Raw genomic sequence first — 23565 nt, forward strand, 5'->3', positions numbered from 1 at the left:
AGGACAGAAACCAAAAAATTACTTTCTATGCACTCTTTCTAAGAAAAGGAGAGAAAGAACTTGTTTCACCAAAATGATTGAGAAAGCTGAGAAAGAAAAGAATATGGGATTCAAAACAGAGGCAATCCGAATCTGGAAAGAGGTGAAAGAACTCCCAGATTGGAGCAGATCGGATCAGATCTATGAGCAACTTCTTTAAGAAAACTAAATCGACAGAATACTTAGTGTGCTTGAACATACTAAGAGAAAATGTACACGTTCAAGAGAGTTTAAATTGGTGTTTAGTACATGGAAACCTTAGCAAATGGGAAAAAAGAAGGCAATTATTAACTCAAGGGTAAATAAAAAGTTGTGAGGAGAAAGAAAAGGAATTGCAGTACTCATCATGGCTCACCTAAAATAGTATTTACAAAGTCAGGATAACATAAACAATGAATATGAATCTAATCCAAACTACTATATAACTATATCAGGAAGGCAGGAGACCAGGAAATGTATCTTCATGGATGTGTGCCTATATGATGGTGTTAAAGGAAGAGGGAAATGTGCTAGAGCCTCATCTTCCACAATGGGGAGTCAGTAGATGATGTCTGAGCTGCAAAATCAATAAATAGCAATATAAGCATCTATGAAACCAAAGGAATCAGTTGAAAGATTTGAAAATGGTTGCCTTAGACTAGTAAGAACTAGTGTAGGGGTGGGAACTGATTTTTTCAATGGCAAGTAGAGCTATTTGACTCTTTTTTTAAAAAAAAGATGCATCTAACTTTTTAAATATTTTAAAAATATTTTTTATGATTTTAATAGTTTTTGGGGAGAAGGTGGTGTTTGGTTACATGGACAAGTCCTTTAGTGGTAATTTCTGAGATTTTGGTGCACCCATCACTCCAGCAGTGTACACTGCACCCAATGTGTCGTCTTTTATCTCTCACTGACCTCCTACACTTCCCCACAAGTCCCCAGAGTTCATTATATCGTTCTTTTGCCTTTGAGTCCTTATAGCTTAGCTCCCACTTGTAAATGAGAACATATAGTGGTTTTCCATTCCCAAGTTACTTCACTTAGAATAATAGTCTCCAACTCCATCCAGATTGCTGTGAATCCCATTATTTCATTCTTTTTTATGGCTGAGTAGTATTCCATATTCAATGGTATGTATGTGTGTATATATATGTATATGTGTATATATATGTGTATATGTGTGTATGTATACGTATATATGTATGTATGTGTGTATATATATGTGTGTATATATATGTGTGTGTGTGTATATATATGTATCTTACAGTTTCTTAATCCACTCTTTTGTTGACAGGCATTTAGGCTGGTTTCATATTTTTGCAATTGCAAATTGTGTTGCTATAAGTATACATGTGCAAGTTTCCTTTTTATATAATGACTTCTTTTCCTCTGAATAGATACCCAGTAGTGGGATTGCTGGATCAAATGGTAGTTCTGCTTCTAGTTCTTGAAGGAATCTGCATACTGTTTTCCATAGTGGCTGTGCTAGTTTAAATTCCCACCAGCAATATAAGTGTTCCCTTTTTACCACATCCATGCCAACATCTACTATTTTTTGGTTTTTTTAAATTATGGCCATTCTTGCAGGAGTAAGGTGGCATTGCATTGTGGTTTTGATTTGCATTTCCCTGATAATTAGTGATGTTGAGTATTTTTCATAGGTTTGTTGGTCATTTGTATATCTTTTTTTAGAGAATTTTCTATTCACGTTCTTAGCCCACTTTTTGGTGGGATTATTTGTTTTTTTCTTGCTGATTTGTTTCAGTTCCTTGTAGATTCTGTGTATTAGTCCTTTGTTGGATGCAGAGTTTGAGAAGATTTTCTCCTACTCTGTGGGTTGTCTGTTAACTCTGCTGATTATTTGTTTTGCTGTGCAGGAGTTTTTTAGTTTAATTAAGTCCCGTCTATTTGTTTTTGTTGCATTTGCTTTTGGGTTCTTAGTCATGAACTCTTTGCCTAAGACAATGTCTAGAAGGGTGTTTCTGATGTTATCTTCTAGAATTTCTGTGGTTTCAGATCTTAAATTTAAGTCTTTGATCCATCTTGAGTTGATTTTTGTATAACCTAAGAGATGAGGATCCAGTTTCTTTTTTTTTCTGAGACGGAGTCTCGCTCTGTCGCCCAGGCTGGAGGGCAGTGGCCGGATCTCAGCTCACTGCAAGCTCCGCCTCCCGGGTTCCCGCCATTCTCCTGACTCAGCCTCCCGAGTAGCTGGGACTACAGGCGCCCGCCACCTTGCCCGGCTAGTTTTTTGTATTTTTTTTTAGTAGAGACGGGGTTTCACCGTGTTAGCCAGGATGGTCTCGATCTCCTGACCTCGTGATCCGCCCGTCTCGGCCTCCCAAAGTGCTGGGATTACAGGCTTGAGCCACCGCGCCCGGCCGAGGATCCAGTTTCATTCTTCTGCATGTGGCTTGCCAATTATCCCAGCACAGTTTGTTCAATAGGGTGTCCTTTCCCCACTTTATGTTTTTGTTTGCTTTGTCAAAGATCAGTTGGCTGTAAGTATTTGGCTTTATTTCTGGGTTGTCTATTCTGTTCCATTGGTTTACATGTCTGTTTTTATACCAGCACTATGCTGTTTTGGTAACTATAACCTTGTAGTATAGTTTGAAGTTGGGTTATATGATGCCTTCAGATTTGTTCTTTTTGCTTAGTCTTGCTTTGGCCATGCAAACTCTTTTTTTTTGTTTCATATGAGTTTTAGAATTGTTTTTTCTAGTTCTGCAAAGAATAATGGTGGTAATCGTATTGAATTTATAGATTGCTTTTGGTAGCATGGTCATTTTCACAATATTGATTCTACCCATTCATAAGCATGGGATGTGTTTCCATTTGTTTGTGTCATCTATGATTTATTTCAGCAGTGTTTTGTAGTTTTCCGTGTAGAGGTCTTTCACCTCCTTGGTTTTGTATATCCCTAACCATTTTATTTAATTTTCGCAGCTGTTGTAAAAGGGATTGAGGTCTTGATTTTATTCTCAGCTTGGTCACTATCCGTGTTTCTGATTTGTGTACAATGATTTTGTATCCTGACGCTTTACTGAATTCATATATCAGATCTAGGAGCTTTCTGAATGAGTCTTTAGGGTGTTCTAGGTATATGATCATATCATCAGCAAACAGCAACAGTTTTACTTCCTCTTTACCAATTTGGATGCCCCTTATTTTTCTCTCTTGTCTGATTGCTCTGGCTAGGACTTCCAGCGCTATGTTGAAAGTGATGAAAGTGGGCATCCTTGTCTTGTTCTAGTTCTCATGGGGAATGCTTTAAACTTCTCCCCATTCAGTATAATGTTATCTGTGGGTTTGTTAAAGATAGGTTTTATTACCTTAAGGTATGTCCCTTCTATGCTGATTTGGTTGAGGGCTTTAATCATAAAGGATGCTGGATTTTGTCAAATGCTTTTTCTACATCTATTGAGATGATTATATAATTTTTGTTTTTAATTCTGTTTATGTGGCATATCACATTTATTGACTTGCGTATGTTAAACCAACCCTGTATCCTTCATGTGAAACCCACTTGATCATGGTGGATTATCTTTTTGATATGCTGTTGGATTCAGTTATTTTGAATAACTGAATTCTAGTATTTTGTTGAGGATTTTTGCATCTATATTCATCATGGGTATTTGTCTGTAGTTTTCTTTTTTTGTTATGTCCTTTCCTGGTTTTGGTATTAGGGTAATACTGGCTTCATAGAAGGACTTAGGGAGGACTCCCTCTTTCTCTATCTGTTGGAATAGTGTCGATATGATTGGTACCAATTCTTCTTTGAGTGTCTGATAGAATTTAGCTGTGAATCCATCTGTCTTGGACTTTTTTTTGTTGACAATTTTTTTAATTCCTGTTTTAATCTCACTACTTATTACTGGTCTGTTCAGAGTTTCTATTTCTTCCTGGTTTAATCTAGGAGGGTTGCATATTTCCAGGAATTATCTATCTCCTCTAGATTTTCTAGCTTATGTGCATAAAGATGTTCAGATGTTCATAGTAGCCTTGAATGATCTTTTATATTTTTGCAGTATTGTTTGTAATATCTCCCATTTCATTTCTAACTGAGCTTATTTGGATTGTCTCTCTCCTTTTCTCGGTTAGTCTCACTAATGGTGTATTGGTTTTGTTTATCTTTTCAAAAAACCAGCTTTATCTTTTCAAAAAATCAGCTTTTTGTTTCATTTATCTTTTGTATTGCTTTTGTTTGTTTGTTTCAATTTCATTCAGTTCTGCGCTGATCTTTGTTATTTCTTTTATTCTGCTGGGTTTGGGTTTGGTTTGTTCTTGTTTCTCTAGTTCCTTAACGTGTGAGCTTAGATTATCTATTTGTGCTCTTTCAGCCTTTTTGATGTAGGCATTTAATGCTATGAACTTTCCTCTTAGTACTGCTTTTGTCATATCCCAGAGGTTTTGATAGGTTGTGCCACTATTATTGTTCAGTTCAAATAATTTTTTAATTGCCATCTTGATTTTATTATTGACACAAAGATCATTCAGGAGCAGATTATTTAATTTCTATGTATTCGTATAGTTTTGAGGGTTCCTTTTGGAGTTAATTTCCAATTTTATTCCACTGTGGTCTGAGAGAGTACTGAATATAATTTCTATTTTTAAAAAATTTATTGAGACATTTTGTGGCCTATCATATGGTCTATCTTGGAGAGTGTTCCATGTGCTGATGAAAAGAATGTATATTCTGCAGTTGTTGGGTAGAATGTTCTGTAAATACCTGTTAGGTTCATTTTATCTAGGGTATAGTCCGTTATTTCTTTGTTGACTTTCTGTCTTGATAATCTGTCTAGTGCTGTCAATGGAGTATTGAAGTCCCCTACTATTATTGTGTTGCCATCTATCTCATTTCTTAGGTCTAGTAGTAATCGTTTTATAAATTTGGGATCTCCAGTTTAGGTGCATATATATTTAGCATTGTGATATTTTCCTGTTGGACTAATACTTTTATCATTATACAATGTCCCTCTTTGTCGTTTTTTAGCTGTTGTTGCTTTAAAGTCTGTTTTGTCTGATATTAGAATAGTGACTCCTGCTTTCTTTTGGTTTCCATTTGCACAGAATGTCTTTTTCCACCCCTTTATCTTAAGTTTCTGTGAGTCCTTATGTGTTCAGTGAGTCTCTTGAAGACAGCAGATACTTGGTTGGTGGATTCTTTTTTTTTTTTTTTTTTTTTTGTTTGAGACGGAGTCTCGCGCTGTGTCACCCAGGCTGGAGTGCAGTGGCGCGATCTCGGCTCACTGCAAGCTCCGCCTCCCAGGTTCAGGCCATTCTCCTGCCTCAGCCTCCGAGTAGCTGGGACTACAGGCGCCCGCCACCACGCCCGGCTAGTTTTTTGTATTTTTAGTAGAGACGGGGTTTCACCATGTTAGCCAGGATGGTCTCGATCTCCTGACCTCGTGATCCGCCCGCCTCGGCCTCCCAAAGTGCTGGGATTACAGGCTTGAGCCACCGCGCCCGGCCGGTTGGTGGATTCTTATTTGCCATTCTGTGTCTTTTAAATGGAGCATTTAGGCCATTTACATTCAATGTTAGTGTTGAGATGTGAGATACTGTTCTACTCATTATGCTAATTGTTGCCTAAATACCTTAGTTTTTTTTTTTTTTAATTGTGTTGTTATTTTATAGGCCCTGTGAGATTTATGCTTTAACAAGGTTCCATTTTGGTGTGTTTCAAGATTTTGTTTCAAAATTTAGAACTTTGTTTAGCATTTCTTATAGTCTAGCTTGGTAGTGACAAATTCTCCCAGCATTTAATTTTCTGTAAAAGACTTTATCTCTCCTTCATTTATGAAGCCTAGTTTCACTGGATATAGAATTCTTGGCCAATAATTATTTTGTTTAAGGAAGCTACAGATAGGACCCCAATTCCTTCTGGTTTGTAGGGCTCCTGCTGAGAAATCTGCTGTTAATCTGATAGGCTTTCATTTATAGGTTACTTGATACTTTTGCCTCATAGCTCTTAAGATTCTTTCCTTTGTCTTGACTTTAGATAACCTGATGACTATGTGCCTACATGATGACATTTCGTGATGAATTTCCCAGGGTGTTTTTTGAGCTTTTTGTATTTGGATGTCTAGATCTCTAGCAAGACCAGGGAAGTTTTATTTAATTATTCCCTCAAATAAGTTTTCCAAACTTTTAGATTTCTCTTCTTTCTCAGAACACCAATTATTCTTGTGTTTGGTCATTTAACACAATCCTAAATTTCTTGGAGGCTTTGCTCATTATTTTATATTATTTTCCTTGTCTTTGCCAGATTGGGTTAATTACAAAGCCTTGTCTTTGAGCTCTGAAGTTCTTTCTTCTACTCATTCATTTCTATTGTTGAAACTTTCTAGTGTATTTTGCATTTCTCTAAGTGTGTCTTTCATTTCCAGAGGTTGTAATTGTCTTTTCTTTATGATATCTATTTCTTTGGAGACTTTTTCATCTATATTCTGTATTTTTTTAAAAAAATCTTTATGTTGGTTTTCACCTTTCTCTGGTAACTCCTTGAATAGCTTAATAATCAACCTTCTGAATTCTTTATCTGGCAAATCAGAGATTTCTTCTTGATTTGGATCTGTTGCTAGAGAGCTAGGATGATCTTTTGCAGGTGTTATAGAACCTTTTGTCATATTACCAGAATTACTTTTTTGGTTTCTTCTTACTCATTTGGGTAGACCATTTCAGTGGAAAGATCTGAAACTCAGGGTCTGCTGTTCAGATTCTTTTGTCACGTAGGGTGATCCCTTGATGTGGTGCTCTCCCCCTTTCCCTAGAAATGGGGCTTCCTAAGAACCACATTGTTATTGCCCTTCTGGGTCAAGCCACCCAACAGGGCTACTGGGTTCCAGGCTGGTGCTGGTGAATGTCTGCAAAGAGTCCTGTGATGTGATCCATCTTCAGGTCTCCCAGCTGTGCATACCATAATCTACTCTGGTGGAGGTGGCAGAGGAGTGAGGTGGACTTTGTGGGAGTCCTTCGTTGTAGTTTTGTTTAGTGCACTGGTTTTCTTGAATGTGGTTATGCTTGCAGTGAAGTTGTCACATTGACAGACTCAAGATCTCTGGTTAGCTAGGGTGTTGCAGGCGGTGGAATTAGCTATTGTTATCTCCATTTTTGGAGGAAGGTGGTTCTGTTATGAGTTGCTGTAATGTCTTGAGTTGGTTGGCCTCCAGCCAGGAGATGGCACTTTCAAGAGATCATCAGCTGCTGTAGTAGAAGGGGGATTTAGGCTTGCCTTACCTTGGGCAGGATAAGTACTTGGATCTCTTAAGCAGTGGGAGGAGCCACAGAGCTCCCAAGAGTTCACATCTTTTGTCTTCGGTTACCAGGGCAGGTAGAGAAAAATCATTAGATGGGGGCAGGATTAGGCAAGTCTGAGCTCAGACTGTCTTTGAGTGGGGTTTGCTGCAGCCACTATGGTGGATGGGGAGTGGTTCTCAGGCCAATGGTGTTATGTTCCCAGGGGGATTATGGCTGCCTCTGTTGCATCGTACAGGTCACCAGTGAAGCAAGAGAAAGCTGGCAATGACAGGCCTCACCCAGCTCCCTTGCAGCCAGCAAGGCCAGCCTCACTCCTGCCATGCCCCACCAACTACACCAGGATTATATCCAAGCAGCCGGAGAATAGGGCTAAGATTGTCCCAGACTATAAGCCTCCTTGCTGAGTAAGGAAGTAAGACTCTCAGAGCTTGTGCCACCCTCTGTCTACCCACACTGTCAGCTGTGGCTTCTGTACTGTTACCTGCACTTCCCATTCACCCTCCACTCCAGATTCTGCTCAGGAAAATTCATGCTCAGTCAAAATTATTTCAGAGTTCAGTTAGAAGCTTTCTTTACCCCATGGCCTATCTCCAGTTTCACTGGCTACCTTCCCCAAGGACCCCAGTGTGATAAAGCCAGGAATGACTTCCTTGGGATGCAGGTGGGACTTGGAGTGCCTACAGGGCTCTTCCTGCTGCTTCCTCTACTTTTATGTTTTGCTTGACTCCCTAGATCTGTTTCAGCTCTAGGTAAGGTTAAATCATTCTCCTGTAATCTGAATTTTCAGGTTCTCCAATAGGTATGTGTGTTCAGAGGCAGCCTTTCCCCACTCACACTTTGGGAACTCACAGGCTTTCTCCTGTCTTGCCTAGCTTGCAGCAGCAAGCCACTTCTTTCAAAGGGTCCGTGAAGTCTTTCGGTTTTCCTGTGGTGGTTCTTGGAGAAAAATTTAACAATGTGAGTCTCCACATGCTGTTCTGTCCATCCGAGTGGGAGCTCACATGATTTATTCTCATAATGATTGCCTGACCTAGTCCCCTACAGTGCAGTTGAATAGCAAGGCTTGATGACAGCAGACAAAAGCTTTGGTGGCCAAGCCCCCTGCCAGAGTTTTTGTAATTATTTTTATTTCTCCTGAAAAATTAAAAGCAAGTTATTTTCCGACATTCAACTGAGCCCCATTTTGTGCTCTCAGAGGACATGGAAGAATCAGTTCAGATCCCTGCCTGGGGCTGGTGAACTTACGGAATGCTGCTATTTATCATCCATTTATTCATTCAACAGACAAGTGGGGAGCACCTTGTATAGGCCAAGCAGATGGATGGAGACAAGGATGGATAAGACATGGTCTCTGTCCTCAAAAATGCTCACAGTCTAACACCTTGAAGTCTAGTGTAGATGCTTATACACTAGACTTCAAGGTGTTAGACTGTGAGCATTTTTAAGGGCAGGGACTGTCTTATAGGGGTGCTTATACACTAGACTTCAAAGTGTTGTCCCATGCTGTCTCTTGCCCCTGAACTTTTCTTCATGTTTCCTCTCTCCCTGGAATGCTTTTCTCCTAATCCTTTCCCATTTTTCTTACTTGGACTGGTTTTCTCGAAATCATTGTTTAAGACTCAACTAAGGGATCACATTCTCTAGGAATCCACTCCTGACTCTCCTGCCACCTTCCAGGGTAGATTAGGGGCCACTCCTCAGGAATTCCATCCCTTCTTCTAGTAGAAGACTCCACTCACCTGGCCTCAAGAATAGGCACATGATACAAATTAGAAGAATCAAAGCATCCAGTCTCCCTTACCTTGTGATTGGTGCAAGGATGGGTGTGTGGTCCAAGCAAGCCAATCAGGGTTCTTACTTATAATTTTTCTAACTGAAGTTGGTAGAGAAGAGTCCTTTTTTAAAAATCTTCCCCTAAAATTGAGTTGCCAGCAGCCATGCTTCCTAATAAGTGGAGTAATTTGGTCTAAAATGAGAAAATCAACATAAAAAAGAAGCTGAAATAAGAGATGGGTATAGAGACAGAGAATCGCTATTGCAATTCTTGCAGGACAAAACAGGAAGGTTGTTTATTGTGTAAAACATTTTTAAAGATAATATAGTAGACATGGTTAAAGACATTCTCAGCAAATAAATAATGAATTTGATAACTTTTCTCTTAGCAATCAAAAAAATCAATGAAGTTAATCACCTGAAATCAGAGTTAAATATCCCAGAAAAAAATTGAAACTATTTTTTAACATTATCTGAGTTAGTAACTTTGGTCAATTATAAAGTGGTTTCGATTCTTGCAAACATACATATGACAATTTTAGATGAAGTAGTCATTAAAACAAATAGAAACACAAGTTATGGAAATTTTGTTTAAAAAATTATGAATACATAAAAGATATTCTACTAATTATGAGACATTTTCCATTAGCCACCAAATAATTGCTTATAGAATACAAGACATTTTAATAATATCAAAAACCAACTGATTCAACATTTGTTAAATTACAAGTACTTTTCTTTAGCTTTGTAGAATTATACACTATAGAAGATACTGCCTGATATGGTTTGACTCTGTGTCCCCACTCAAATCTCATCCTGTAACTCCCATAATTCACAAGTGTTGTGGGAGGGACCGGGTGGAGGATTAAATCACAGGGGCGGGTCTTTCCTGTGATGATCTGATGATCGTGAATGGGTTCATGAGATCTGATGGTTTTAAAATTGGGAGTTTCTCTGCACAAGCTCTTTCTTTGCCTGCTGCCATCCATGTAAGACGTGACTTGCTCCTCCCTGTCTTCCACTATGATTGTGAGGCCTCTTCAGCCACATGGAACTGTAAGTTCATTAAACCCTTTTTCCTGTGTTACCCAGTCTCGGGCATGTTTTTATCAGCAGCATGAAAACAGACTAATACACTGCTCAATTAATTTTTTTGTGTACACTTTGTCTGAAAAGACTCAAATGTATAAAGAAATGTCAATTTATGGCCTACAAAAGCAAATTCATGGTATAGGTATCTTTTGTATCTGTCAAATAAGAATTTCAGCTAAGTATGAAAATTTAATTTCTAGCACAATAGACGGTGCTCCAGCTACGTTAGATTAAAAATCCAGATTTACTGGAATTCTAAAACAAGAGGTCAATGTTTTCATTTATGAAAATATTTTTCCTTAGCCTTCTAAAGAAGAGTCTATGGGGAGTGTCATACATATAGGTGTTCTAACCGTTCAGTACACATGTGCGAATGTGTGAATTATTGCCAGTGTATGGAAATGACTAAAACATTAAAAGACAGTGAATTGAATGATCTCGTGTTCTTTACCAGTGTCTATAGGTTGGATGGTGGAAGAACTTTACAAGGATTTGCTGTGCCAACTCCAATTCAAAAATTTTCTTTAACAAAAAGCAATGCTTGCTAAATAACAAAATATAGCATTATCACACTACATATGAATGCATTAAATTTGAAAGGAAATGAAAAGCTTATTTGTTACCTGGTCAGGTATAAAAATTTATGCTAAAATTGATAATTTTTATAATAAATATCAATAATAATGATTGTGTATGTTTCTAACATGAAGATTTTAATTGAAAGCAATAGCATAATTTAAATTGACTGCAAAAACTACACGAAAATTTGAGGTATGCTCTATTGGTGTGCTTTGTAGGTAAATTAGTTACTTTCCAATATATACAATATTTCTTTGAATTCTATGCTAATAATACTAAGTTGTTCCAGGAGTTAGAGTCATTTAATTCAGACAGAAGTAATTTTGAAACTAATATGTTTTTGCTTCAAAGTTACATTAATTTTTCAAAAAAAGGTGAAGCAGTTTGTTGATGTAAATATGAATATTAAAGAAAAGTGAGTTTTTGATATTTGATTCCATTACTGGTAAATTCGTTTTCTTTTTTCTTTATTTAACTTTTATTTTAAGTTGAGTGGTATATATGCAGGTTTGTTATATTGGTAAACTTGTATCTGGGGGTTTGTCGTACAGATTATTTTGTCACCCATGTATTAAGCCTAATACTCATTGTTATTTTTCCTGATCCTCTCCCTCCTCCCACTGTCCACCCTCCAATAGACCCCAGTGTGTGTTGTTCACCTCTATGTGTCTATATGTTCTCATTATTTAGCTCTCACTTATAAGAAAGAACATGTGGTATTTGGTTTTCTCTTCTTGCGTTAGTTTTCTAAGGATAATGGCCTCCTGTTCCATCCACGTTCCTGCAAAGAACATGTTCTTGTTCTTCGTGGCTGCACAGTACTCCATGGTGTATATGTACCACATTTTCTTTATGCAGTCTACAATTGATGAGCATTTAGGTTGATTCCATGTCTGCTATTGTGAATGGTGCTGCAATGAATATGTGTGCATATGTCTTTATAATAGAACAATTTACATTCCCTTAGGTATATACCCAGTAACGGGATTTGGGCATCTTTTAAGTATATTTAAAACAACTTGAATATGTGAGTCTCTGTAAACTTTATGAAATCTAAATACAGATCAAATATTTCCAGTGAAAATTTAGAGCCTAAATTAAGATGTGCTCTAAGTATAAAATACACACTGGATGTTGACGACTTCGTTTCAAAAAAAGCAAAATATCTCATCATTAATTTTTATATTGAGTACATACTGGAATGATAATATTTTGGATATATTGAGTTAAGTGTATTGTTAAAATTAATTAATTTCTTCTGTTTATTTTTGTTTTCTTAATGTGGCCACCAGAAAATTTAAAGTCACATCTGCATCTCACATTCCCATTCTATTGGATAGCACTAGAAGTCCCTTCACTGGGACTTGTGTCTGAATAGCTACAATATATATTACCACATATACTGTGCCAGAGATTGTGCTAAGAGCTTCACAAACATATTTAACCTCAAAACAACTCAACCTCAAAACCACACACATTTAAACACAAAACAACAATGAGGTAAGTTTACCACTAGGAAAATTGAGACTCAAAGATGTTAAGTAATTTGCCCAAGGTCACACAGCTAGTAAGTACAACCAGACTTCCAATTCAGAATCCCCAAATCTGTGCCTTCAGTCACAACTGTGGCATCCATTACTCACCCACTTCCCACTTCCATGCAGGAATTCCTTCTCTGCATTTCTCAGGAAATGTATGTTTACCAAATAGTAAGAAAAATCAATCAAGAAATTGAGAAAATGGGAAAAAGTATTATAATTCTTCTTTGAGAATCAAAGATCAACAATTAACATAGAAACATTCCTGGTCTAAGGCATCCACTGATGTCATGTCAAAAGCAAGAGCAAGAAACATTGACACATGAAGTTCAAGGCTAAGGTCAAAATTTCCTGGAACAGGGACAGGAGCATGTAGAAGAGAAGTGGCTACAGTCTCACTGGTCAGTCTTGCTTGTAGCTACCGTCTTGTCATCAACATGTGTTCCTGGATTTTCTGCTGCTAACAGTGAGTCACTCCTCCAAATACAATAACTATGTTTATATTATAGTAAACATTATGCAAATTCTATGAATGGTATTCAGAGAAAGAACAAGTTTTGGAAACAAAGAAAGTCTTTGAATTGACAATTCCACAGGTGATTCCGAGAGGCCCTGTTAACTTTGCGAGGAAATCAGATGTTACTTAGTCAAATACTACCCAGTGAGGTTCACTGGTGATTTCCAGCATTTGAATATTTCCAGGAAGCTTTAGTTTTTTACACCTACTACCAAAGTATAAATGCTTTATAAATATTACCAAGTACAAATATTTTACAAAGGCTACCAAACTTAATATTTCTTATTTGTTAAATAAAAATTTTTAGATGATTTCCATAGTAATGAAGAAAGAGCATGAAGAAAGTTGGAGAATCTTTTTTAAATAACTTATAATTTTGGTAATTTCAAAGAATTCCCAGAAATTCCTATTTTTTATGCCCAAATCCCAAAGATCAATGTCTGTCAAGAATTTGGAAATATTCCTAGCACCTTAGGCCTTTAAGACTGTTCACTGAAGGAAAGAGTAAAGGAAGTGATGGGATCCACAGCACTGTGGTATTTCTCGCGTGGAAATACAAGAGAAGGAAAGAGCTACATACGTAGGTGACTAAACCTATGGCTGTGGGTAGAAAGTGTAGTTGTTTCTATGAAAGGCCTCTGTCCTCTAATGATACAAGTTAGGGTCATTCATTGAGAGGAAGGCAGGAAATGGCTGGTAGAGAGGGTTCCTAAGAGACTTACAAAGGTTTGAAATTGTCCTGAGGGAAGATGACAGTTGCCATGGAATGCCTGGGAGGTCTTGTGGGCACCACTGAGTTCTTAGCTGAAGTCTACGCACTCACTACAGTAGAGAAAGGAAGCATATGACAGGCTCCCAGTGCCACAGAACTTTATGGATTTTCTGAGTAGGCCCAGGGGTACCTGCATGCACACACAAGCACAGCCACACACACATTCTCATAAACCATACCTGGAGCAGTGTGTGGCTGTCACTAACAAACTGCTATGCAATGTCCACACTGCCTATGGTGTGAGCTATCATGAAAGAGTGAAGTCAGTGTGACCCAGGATGGTCTGCCAGGAAAGAATCCACTGCAAACAGTAGGCGAGGAGAGGAAGATACACTCTAGCAAAAGTGGCATATTGGGCTGGGTGTGGTGGCTCACGCCCGTAATCCCAGCACTTTGGGAGGCTGAGGAGGGCGGATCATGAGGTCAGGAGTTCGAGACCAGCCTGGCTAACATGGTGAAACCCTGTCTCTACTAAAAATACAAAAATTAGCTGGGCATGGTGGTTCATGCCTATAAGTCCCAGCTATTTGGGAGGCTGAGGCAGGAGAATTGCTTGAACCTGGGAGGCGGAGGTTGCAGTGAGCCGAGATTGCGCCACTGCACTCCAGCCTGGGCAACAGAGAAAGACTCTGTCTGGAAAAAAAAAAAGTGGTACCTTGGAGCAACTGGATCTCGTGTCAAGAATGATTATGTCTGAAACTCCTCGACTCACCCTGCATTTCACCCCTTCCCTACAAAACTGTGACTATCAGCTCTTGGAGGAACCCAAATTTGGCTCCTCTTCTCCATAACTAAGAGTCAGTCGGCCTGGTTTCCAGCCTCAGCTATATCACTAGTTTAGTGAGTGACCCTGGGCTTCTCTGAGGTCCAGCTTCCTAGGTGCATGATTTTCTGGTGAGTGGGGCATTGCTCTAGGCACCTTTGTGCTCTGTTAGCTTTGACTGCCTCAAGAAACAGAGACTTACATACAGTTCTGCACCTGGAAGGACATTCAGAGTCCAGGGTGCCCTTTGCGGGTTCAGTGTACACCTGCGGCAGCTGCAGGGGCTTGCTGTCCTTAGCTCTAGTGCTCATCTTACTGTAGATGGAGCTAGGTTCCTTGTGTGTGTGTGTGTGTGTGTGTGTGCGCGCGCGCGCGTGTGCACGTGCACGCACGCTTCTCCTTGGATGCTTGCTTGCTTCTGTCTCTCATGGACCATTCAGAGACAGAGAGAAAATCTGATTGGCTTGGAAACATCCATCTTTCTGGTTTGGACTTAACCTTTTGGGCTAAGCCATCTCATAGAACAGTTAGCCCAGCCTACAGATCAGCTGTCTTCGGGTCAGGTGCCTGCCACAACTCTCTAAGCTATGTCCAGAGAGGATTGGCCATGTGATAGAAGGTGGTAACCGTGAGCTCAAGACTCGCCCAGCTGCTCCCTCTTGGGGCTGTAAGACACCAGGCATCCTGCTCTCCAGAGCTCCCTCCGGCTCTGGCACTTACGGGGGTTAACCTCTCCCAACCCCATGCTCCGCCTCCTAATGATATTTGATTGTACGCCAGCTGGTGCCAGACTCCGAGCTGGCGGGTGTATGTTCCACTGCATAATTCTCTCAATGGCTCCCCAAGTTAGATGGGCCCGTCTTTACAGAAACAGAAATTAAGACCCAGTAAGTTAAAGTCACTCAGATAATAAGGGGCGGAACCAGGAGTAGAACATAGGTCTATGTAATGCTAACACTTATTTTCTTTCTATTGTTACCCTTGTGTTTCCTTGCAAAATCTTTACAATCAGTTTCTCCCTTAGACCCTGCATCTCCAAGAACAGTAATTTATTCAAGAGAAGAACAACCGTGGCAGGAATCTGACAATAATGATCCGTATCTACTCTCTTCTCCAAACAGAAGTGCAAGGGTTCGCAGGCCAGTCCTGCCTTCCAGGCTGCTGACGACATCCAGAGCCGCTGCACAACACGGCCCCTCCAGGCCCAGCTGAGGTGGCAGAGAGGCATCCTGGAAATAAATTAAAACAGACTGGTTATCCTCTGGGTGTAGCTTAAACCATCTCAGAAAAATTGCCTATAAATAAAATTGGATAGCAGCCCCAACAAACCAGTGCAAGTAATTATATCAACTTGATGGCAGTAATTATTTTTCGTAAAACTCAGTTACTTCCCACCTCCCATAAATCTACCGTATGATAATTCTGTACTATGTATTCATTGTACATAAAACCAGGAGTCATTACCGAGTGTGCTGTGAATAAGCATTGAGTTTCATACCTTCTCCAAAGACCTTGAACTGTCCGTGGTTCCTGCAGCTCACTGACAGACACCCAGGCCTCACAGACGCCAGGATGGCTCTTTGGCTAGGGCCTGGGGGTGGTGGCATGGCCTGGCATCAACCTTGCAACACTTCTGAGTTTTGCTAAGAAACAGTGTTCATGGTGTTAGGGAGGACACTCTGACAAGACAGTGGCAGGGAGTAAAATGGAGAGCATTAGGGGAGCTGGCTCCATTACGCACCCTCCTTCCATTTCTCCTGTTTCTCCTCCTGTTTTACGGTCGTAGACACACAGCAGTAGTTCCCTCGCTCAGGAGAGCAGTGGCTGGGGTCAGAATGCGGTGTACTAGTCCCAGCCTTGCCAGTCAACTTGCTGTGGCCTTGGCAACATCGCTTCTTTGGACATCTGGTTTCTTGTCTGTAAAGATACAGATAAGGCTATTTTACTTCATTTATTTATTTTCTTTTTTTAAAAAAATGTGAGTTGGAGTCTTGCTCTGTCACCCAGGCTGGAGTGAGGTGGTATGACCCAGCTCACTGCAGCCTCGAACTCTTGGGCTCAGGGGATCCTCCCACCTCAGCCTCTGGAGTAGCTGGGGTTACAGGCCCACACCGCCACGCCTAGCTACTTTTTTAAAAAAATTAAAGGCTTTATTTAAAGCAATTTTAGGTTCATAGCTGTATTAGTCTGTGCTCACATTGCTATAAAGAAATCCCTGAAACTGGGTGCTTTATAAAGAAAAGAGGTTTGACTGGTTCATGGTTCTACAGGCTGTACCAGAAGCATAGAGGCTTTTGCCCGGCTTCCGGGGAGGCTCCAGGAAATTTTAGATTGTGGAGGAAGGCGAAGGGGAAGCAGGAAACTCTTGAATGTCTTATATGGCTGGAGCCAGAGCAACAGAGGCGGGGGGTGCTACACACTTTTAAACAACCAGGTCTCATGAGATCTGTGTCATGAGAATAGTACCAGGGGCATGGTGCTAAACCATTCGCGAGAAACCACCCCAATGATCCAATCACCTCTCACCAGGCCCCATCTCCAACACTGGGGATTACAATTCAACCTGAGATTTGGGTGGGGACACAGATAAACCACATCAACAGCAAAACAGCAGGAGGCACAGAGATTTCCCACGTGTCTGCTGCCCCCACACGTATACGGCTCCCCCATTGTCAGCATCCTCCACCGACTGGTATAGTTGTTAGAGTCGATGAACCTACATTGCCACATCCTCACCCAAAGCTCACAGTTTACATTAGGGCTCGCTTTTGGTGTTGTACATTCTATGGGTTTGGACAAGTGTGTGATGATATGTAAACACCATACAGTGTTTTCACTTCCCTAAAAACCCTCTGTGCTCCAACTGTTTCATCCATCTGTCCACTGTGTGTTGCTATAGCAAAATATCCGAGACTGAGTGATTTATAAAGAACAGGAACTTACTTCTCACAGTCTGGAGGCTGAGACGTCCAAGAGCAAGGTACTGGCAAGTTCAGTTGTCTGTGACAGTTGCTCTCTGCTTCCAGGATGGCGTCCTATTGCTGCATCCTACAGAGCGGGGAATGCTGTGTCCTCACATGGCAGGAGGCTGAAGGACAAGAGAGTCAAATGCTGTGAAGCCTCTTTATAAGGGCCTTAATCCCATTCATGAGGGCAGGAGCCCTCATACCTAATTGCTCTTACAGACCTCGCTTCTTAATACCATCACACTGGCCATTAAGTTTCAACATCTGAATTTTTAAGGGTACACATTCAAACCATAGCATCATTTCCCCCCAGACTAGTTCATTTGGTTCAATGGATCTTCCTTAAGTACCTCTTTTGTGCCAGGCACTGTGTTCAGTGTCTCCAGCAGTACTTGAGACTGTCCTTGACTTCTTGATGCTGACAGTCGAGTGGGGAATACAAGCCAACATTGAGTTACAGGGGTGCTGGTTATGATGATGGAGAAATGAGGGATGCAGCAGGAGCATTGAGCAGGAGATCTAATCCAGCTGGCTGGTGGGGGGATTGGCGAGGAGTAGTGGTAGAGAAGGCTCCCTGGTGGCAGTGACACGTAAGGTGATACCTAAAGGAGAAGGTGGAGAGAGTCTCTGGCAGAGGAAAGGTGCCAATGGCTTAGAATAGGGAAGCATCTTCACCCAGAGCCTGGAATTCCTGGAGGACAGGAACTGTGTCTTGGTCTTCCTCTTATGTGATGGCTGGACAAGTGTTTGCTCATCTGTAACAAGCTTGTAAAGCAGACGTTGTGATCTAGACCCTATACATAGGAGCCTGACCCAGGCCACACAGTCTGCTTCTGGTAGAACAGTATCTGCCATCTTCCAAACCAGTGCTGTGTCCAGATAGAGGGTCAGATGAGGTCCTAGAGGCAACAAGAGTTTGAGACCTAAGAGCTGCTGAACCCATGAGACCTGATGATTATTTCTGTAGATTCCTTCCTTTTTTCTCTCTCTGAATGGCAACCGCTAGGACTTTGGCTCCCAGAACAGCTGCCCAGCTGCCTTGTTTTCGGCTTGGATGTAATTTCAGAGTGTGAACTTTACACTTGTGCTTCCCTTCTCCATCTGTGCCTGAATTGGAAATTCTAAGGAGCAGTCCTCCCCCCCGCTGGCAGCTGGAAACGTGCCTTCTCCTTAGTCCCCAGAAAGCTCATCTGCTCCGCTCAGGTCAGATCAGGACTGCAGGGCTCCTCATGTCAGCCCAGCAGACCCTCCCAGGAGCTGCGGGGAAACCTGGTACGGATTGCATGGGAGGGTAGGAGCATATATTTCCATATTAATTGGTTATTTAGCATCACTTTAAAAGGTTGACAAGTCACAGAGACACATCATTTTGACTATAAACAAAAGGAAGCTCTGCTATCTCTTTTCGAATTTGAGAGCGTTGTCAGCTGTGCCAAGGGACCTCTACTTTGACTTGAATTCTCATTATTTCAGAGGAAGTTCTCCCTGGTCTTTGGTCTTACTCCTAACCAATCCCTTAACCCCAAAGACCCTCACTATCACCTTCCCCATCTCCTGGGTCAGGGGAGCAGAGGGAATCAGAGAGCGTTCATTTTTTTCCCCATATGACACACAGTCTGGACAGTCAGTGGCTGTAGTCACCTCAGGCTGCCCAATTCTCTTTCTTGGCACCACTCAGTGGGTCACAGTGATCATTGCTAATGAAGACAAAAGTCCACACACAGTGTCCCTGAACAGCTCTTCCCACTGCTCCCCATTTAGTTGTCCCCATTATTACAGGATTGTTACAGGGTCAGAAATGAAAAACTAAAGAAAAAATACCACCTGGGTGCAGTGGCTCACGCCTGTAATCCCAGCACTTTGGGAGGCTGAGGCAAGTGGATCATGAGGTTAGGAGATCGAGACCATCCAGGCCAACATGGTGAAACCCTGTCTCTACTAAAAATATAAAAAAATTAGCTGGGTATGGTGGCGTGTGCCGGTAGTCCCAGCTACTCGGGGAGGCTGAGGCAGGAGAATCACTTGAACCCAGGAGGTGGAGGTTGCAGTGAGCCGAGATCATGCCACTGCACTCCAGCTTGGCAACAGAGCGAGAATCCATCTCAAAAACAACAACAATAACAACAACAAACCAAAATGGCAAAATGATTGAAGGCAGTGGGGGATTCTATAATTATGATTAGAAATCTAGGTTAGTAGAACCTACTGCAATTGTGTCTGAAGCAAGATAGCCATAGAACTCGCTTATTCAATAAGAGGCATGCAAGGTGGTCAGGGGAGATATGGTCCCTTAAAACAGGATCCGCTCGCTGGAGGTGTTCAGAAGACAAGAGCACACAGATTGCTGGGCTGTCCTGTTAAACCTTAGAAAAATCCCATGCTGCTTCTGGGATGGGCCGTGGCTCTTAGCTGGACTTTTCAAGCCATGGTAAGAATTAGAATTAGTTTAAAATCTAAATTTGAATGAAGTGATAGCAAGGCTATTTTGCACGGGAAGACATGTGATTATATCCAGACTCCTTACGCCGAGGACTCAATGGTCGGGACTGGGTCTCATGCCCACCTATTGGCCAATCACTGGCAAGAAGATGTGGTCTGGGACTAAAGACGGTGCATCCTCCCCAAGTCGCATGAAAGGAAGAAGGCATGGGAAGGGAAAGCAGAGGTTTGGAAAGGCTAAGAGTGGAGGAGGGGCGGCCACAGAGAGGACCAGGCAGGATGGTTATCAAACTTAGAATGGGGAGGGAATGGAATTCCCAAACATTCACAGATTCCTTTAATATGCTGTAGAATTAACTTCTTCTTGAACCTGTCTACGTGCCATCTCTCAGGGGAAAAAACTCAGAAACCTTCCTCCTCCAGAAGATGTGGAGAAATTAGAACACTTCTACACTGCTGGTGGGACTGTAAACTAGCTCAACCATTGTGGAAGACAGTGTGGTGATTCCTCAAGAATCTAGAACCAGAAACACCATTTGACCCAGCAATCCCATTACTGGGTATATAACTAAAGGATTATAAATCATTCTACTATAAAGACACATGCTCACATATGTTTATTGCAGCACTGTTCACAATAGCAAAGACTTAGAACCAATCCAAATGCCCATCAATGATAGACTGGATAAAGAAAATGTGGCACATATACACCATGGAATACTATACAGCCATAAAAAAGGATGAGTTTATGTCTTTTGCAGGGACATGAATGAAGCTGGAAGCCATTATTCTCAGCCAACTAACACAAAAACAGAAAACCAAACACCACATGTTCTCACTCATAAGTGGGAGGTGAACAATGAGAACACATGGACACAGGGAGGGGAACATCACACGCCAGGACCTGTCAGGGAGTCGGGGGCTGGGGGAGGGAGAGCATTAGGAGAAACACCTAATGTAGATGACGGGTTGATGGGTGCAGCAAACCACCATGGCACGTATATACCTATGTAACAAACCTGCACGTTCTGCACATGTATCCCAGAACTTTAACTATTAAAACAAACAAACACACACACACACACAAAAATCTTTCCTCCTCCATAGGTAAAGAATGCATTCATTGTATTTGTTCCACAGTGTCTCCTTTCACAGACATTTCTGTCAGCTGTTGTGAGATTTGGTCAACACCTCGGCTTCGTGCCTTTCACACCCATTTTGTCTCTGTATACTTCAGAGTTCACCTTTTTGTCACGTTCCTGGGTCGTTAACTCCCCTGCCTTCTTAGATCTTCTCCAGCCCACCAGATCTTTCTAAGGATATAGGGAGTCAGCTTGCACAAAGAAAGTTCTCCCGGTCTATGGCTTACCTTGTTGTTTTTTAAACGTGTCTTTCAAAGAGCTAAAGTTTGTAATTTTGAAGAAGTCGATTCATATCTTTTCCCATAAAATGCGCTTTCTTTGTTCTAAGGAATCTTTGCCTACTCCCAAGCTTGCGAATATTTTCCCCTATGCTTTCTTCTAGGCATCTTACATTTTAAATTTTTATATTTAAGTCTGTGATCCACTTGTTAATTATTTTATATAGTGTGATACAAACACTAATGTCTGCTTTTTTTCCATAGAGAATCAGGTTATGGAGCAGTATTTGTTGAAAAGACTTGTTTCCCCCCTTGCATTGCCTCAGCCCCTGTGTAGAGTATCAAACAATCATATATGTGTTGTTTTATTTCTGATTTCCCTATTTTTTCCACCTCCCATTTTCAGAAGATGAATTTTCTGTTCTTACCATTGATTTCTATGTCTGTCTTTTCACCAATTAATCTTAAAATCAGATAGTGTTAAGTCCTCCAACTTTTTCTTAGAAAAATTGCTTTTTTAAAACGTCCTTTACATTTCCAAATAAATTCTTGAATCAGCTTGCCAATTTATATTTTTTAAAAGATCATTAGAATATTGAGACCATGATAAATCTATAAGTCACTTTGAGGAGAATAGTCATCTTAATAACATTGAGTCTTCCAATTCCTGGACATGGTATATCTCTAAATTTATTTAGGTCTTGTTTAATTTCTCTCATCAATTTTTAATTTTCAGTGTATAAATCTTGAACATATTTTGTCAGATAAATACCTTAGAGATTTATGATTTTGGGGGCACTATGGTAAATGGAACTGTTTTAAAATTTCATTTCCCAATTGTCTGCTGATACCATATATAAGAATATCATATTTTTTGTATATTAACTTTCTATCTTGCAACTTTGCTAAATGCGCTTTTTAGTTCTTAGAGTTGTTCTGTAGATCCTCTAAAGTTTTCTACGTGAACAACTGTATCGTCTGAAATAGGGACAGTTTCATGTCTTCCTCTCTAATTTTTATACTTTTTGTTTGTTTTCCTTGCCTTAATATAGTAATTAAAACCTCCAGGACAATGTTGAATTGGGATGGATGTTGAATTGCAATGAAAATGGGAATCCTTGTCTTATTCTCCATTTCAGGGGAAAACAATTCAGTCTTCATTAGAAGTGTGATGTTGGCTTTAGTTTTTCACAAATACCCTTTATCAGTTTGAGGTAGATCTGTACCGTTTCTAGCTTCTGAGAGGTTTTTTGTTTTTTAATCATGAGTGGGTATTGATTTTTGTCAAATGTCTTTTCTGTGTCTATTAAAATGATCCCATGATTTTTCTCCTTTACTGTTAATATGTTTAATTACATTGATTTGTTTTCAAATGTTAAACTAAACTGGCATTTCTGGGATAAAATTACTTGGTCATTATGTACATCATATACTGTTGGATTCCATTTGCTATTACAGTATTAAGGATTTTCGGATCATATTCTTCATGGGATGGGTTTCTTATTTTTCGTAATGTCAGTGTCAGATTTTGGTATTAGGTATACGCTAGATTTATACAAATGGGCTGGACTGTGATCCCTCCTCGGCTATATTCTGAAAAGTTTGTGTAAGACTGGTGTTATTTCTACCTTGAATATTTGATAGAACTCCACAGGGAACTATCTAGGCCAAAGTTTTCTTTGTGGAAAGATTTTCATCAACAAATTTCATTGCTAATGGAAATAGAATTACTAAATTTTCTATTTCTTCTTGAGTTAATTTGGGTAAGTTTTTTTTTTTTTTTCTTCAACAAATTTGTCCATTTTAGCCATGTGTGGTGGCTCATGCCTGTAATCCCAGCACTTTGGGAGGCTGAGGCAGGAGAATTGCTTGAGTTTGAGACCAGCCTGGGCAACATAGCAAGACCACATCTTTACCAAAAAATTTTTTTTAATTAGCCAGGCATGGTGGCACGTGCCCGTAGTCCCTGCTAGGTGGGAGGCTGTGGGGGGAGGATCACTTGAGCCCTGGGGGGGTTGAGGCTGCAGTGATCTATGACTGTGCCATTGCATTTCAGCCTGAGCAACAGAGCGAGATCCTGTCTCAAAAAAAAAAAAAAAAGATAAGAAAACAAAAGAAATTTGTCCATTTTGTCTAACTTTCAAATTTGTCGACACAAATTCGTTTATAGTACTCTATTAGCTTTTTAATGTCTGTAGAGTCTGTGACGATAACCCCCCTTTTATTTCTAATTTCGTGGAATATATATATATATTTTTTTCCTTGGTCAGTCTAGCTAGAAATTTGTCAAATTTGTTGATCTTTCAAAGCATCAGCTCTTTGCTTTGTTAATTTTCTCCACCGTCTATCTAGTTTTTATTTCATTGATTTTTTGTTTGTTTGTTTTGTTTTTGTTTTTGTTTTTGAGAGGGAGTCTCCCTCTGTTGCCCAGGCTGGAGTGCAGTGGTGTGATCTCGGCTCACTGCAAGCTCCGCCTCCCAGGTTC

This window comes from Theropithecus gelada, chromosome 2 (genome assembly GCF_003255815.1).
Source record: "Theropithecus gelada isolate Dixy chromosome 2, Tgel_1.0, whole genome shotgun sequence".
NCBI classification, from domain to species: Eukaryota; Metazoa; Chordata; class Mammalia; order Primates; family Cercopithecidae; genus Theropithecus; species Theropithecus gelada.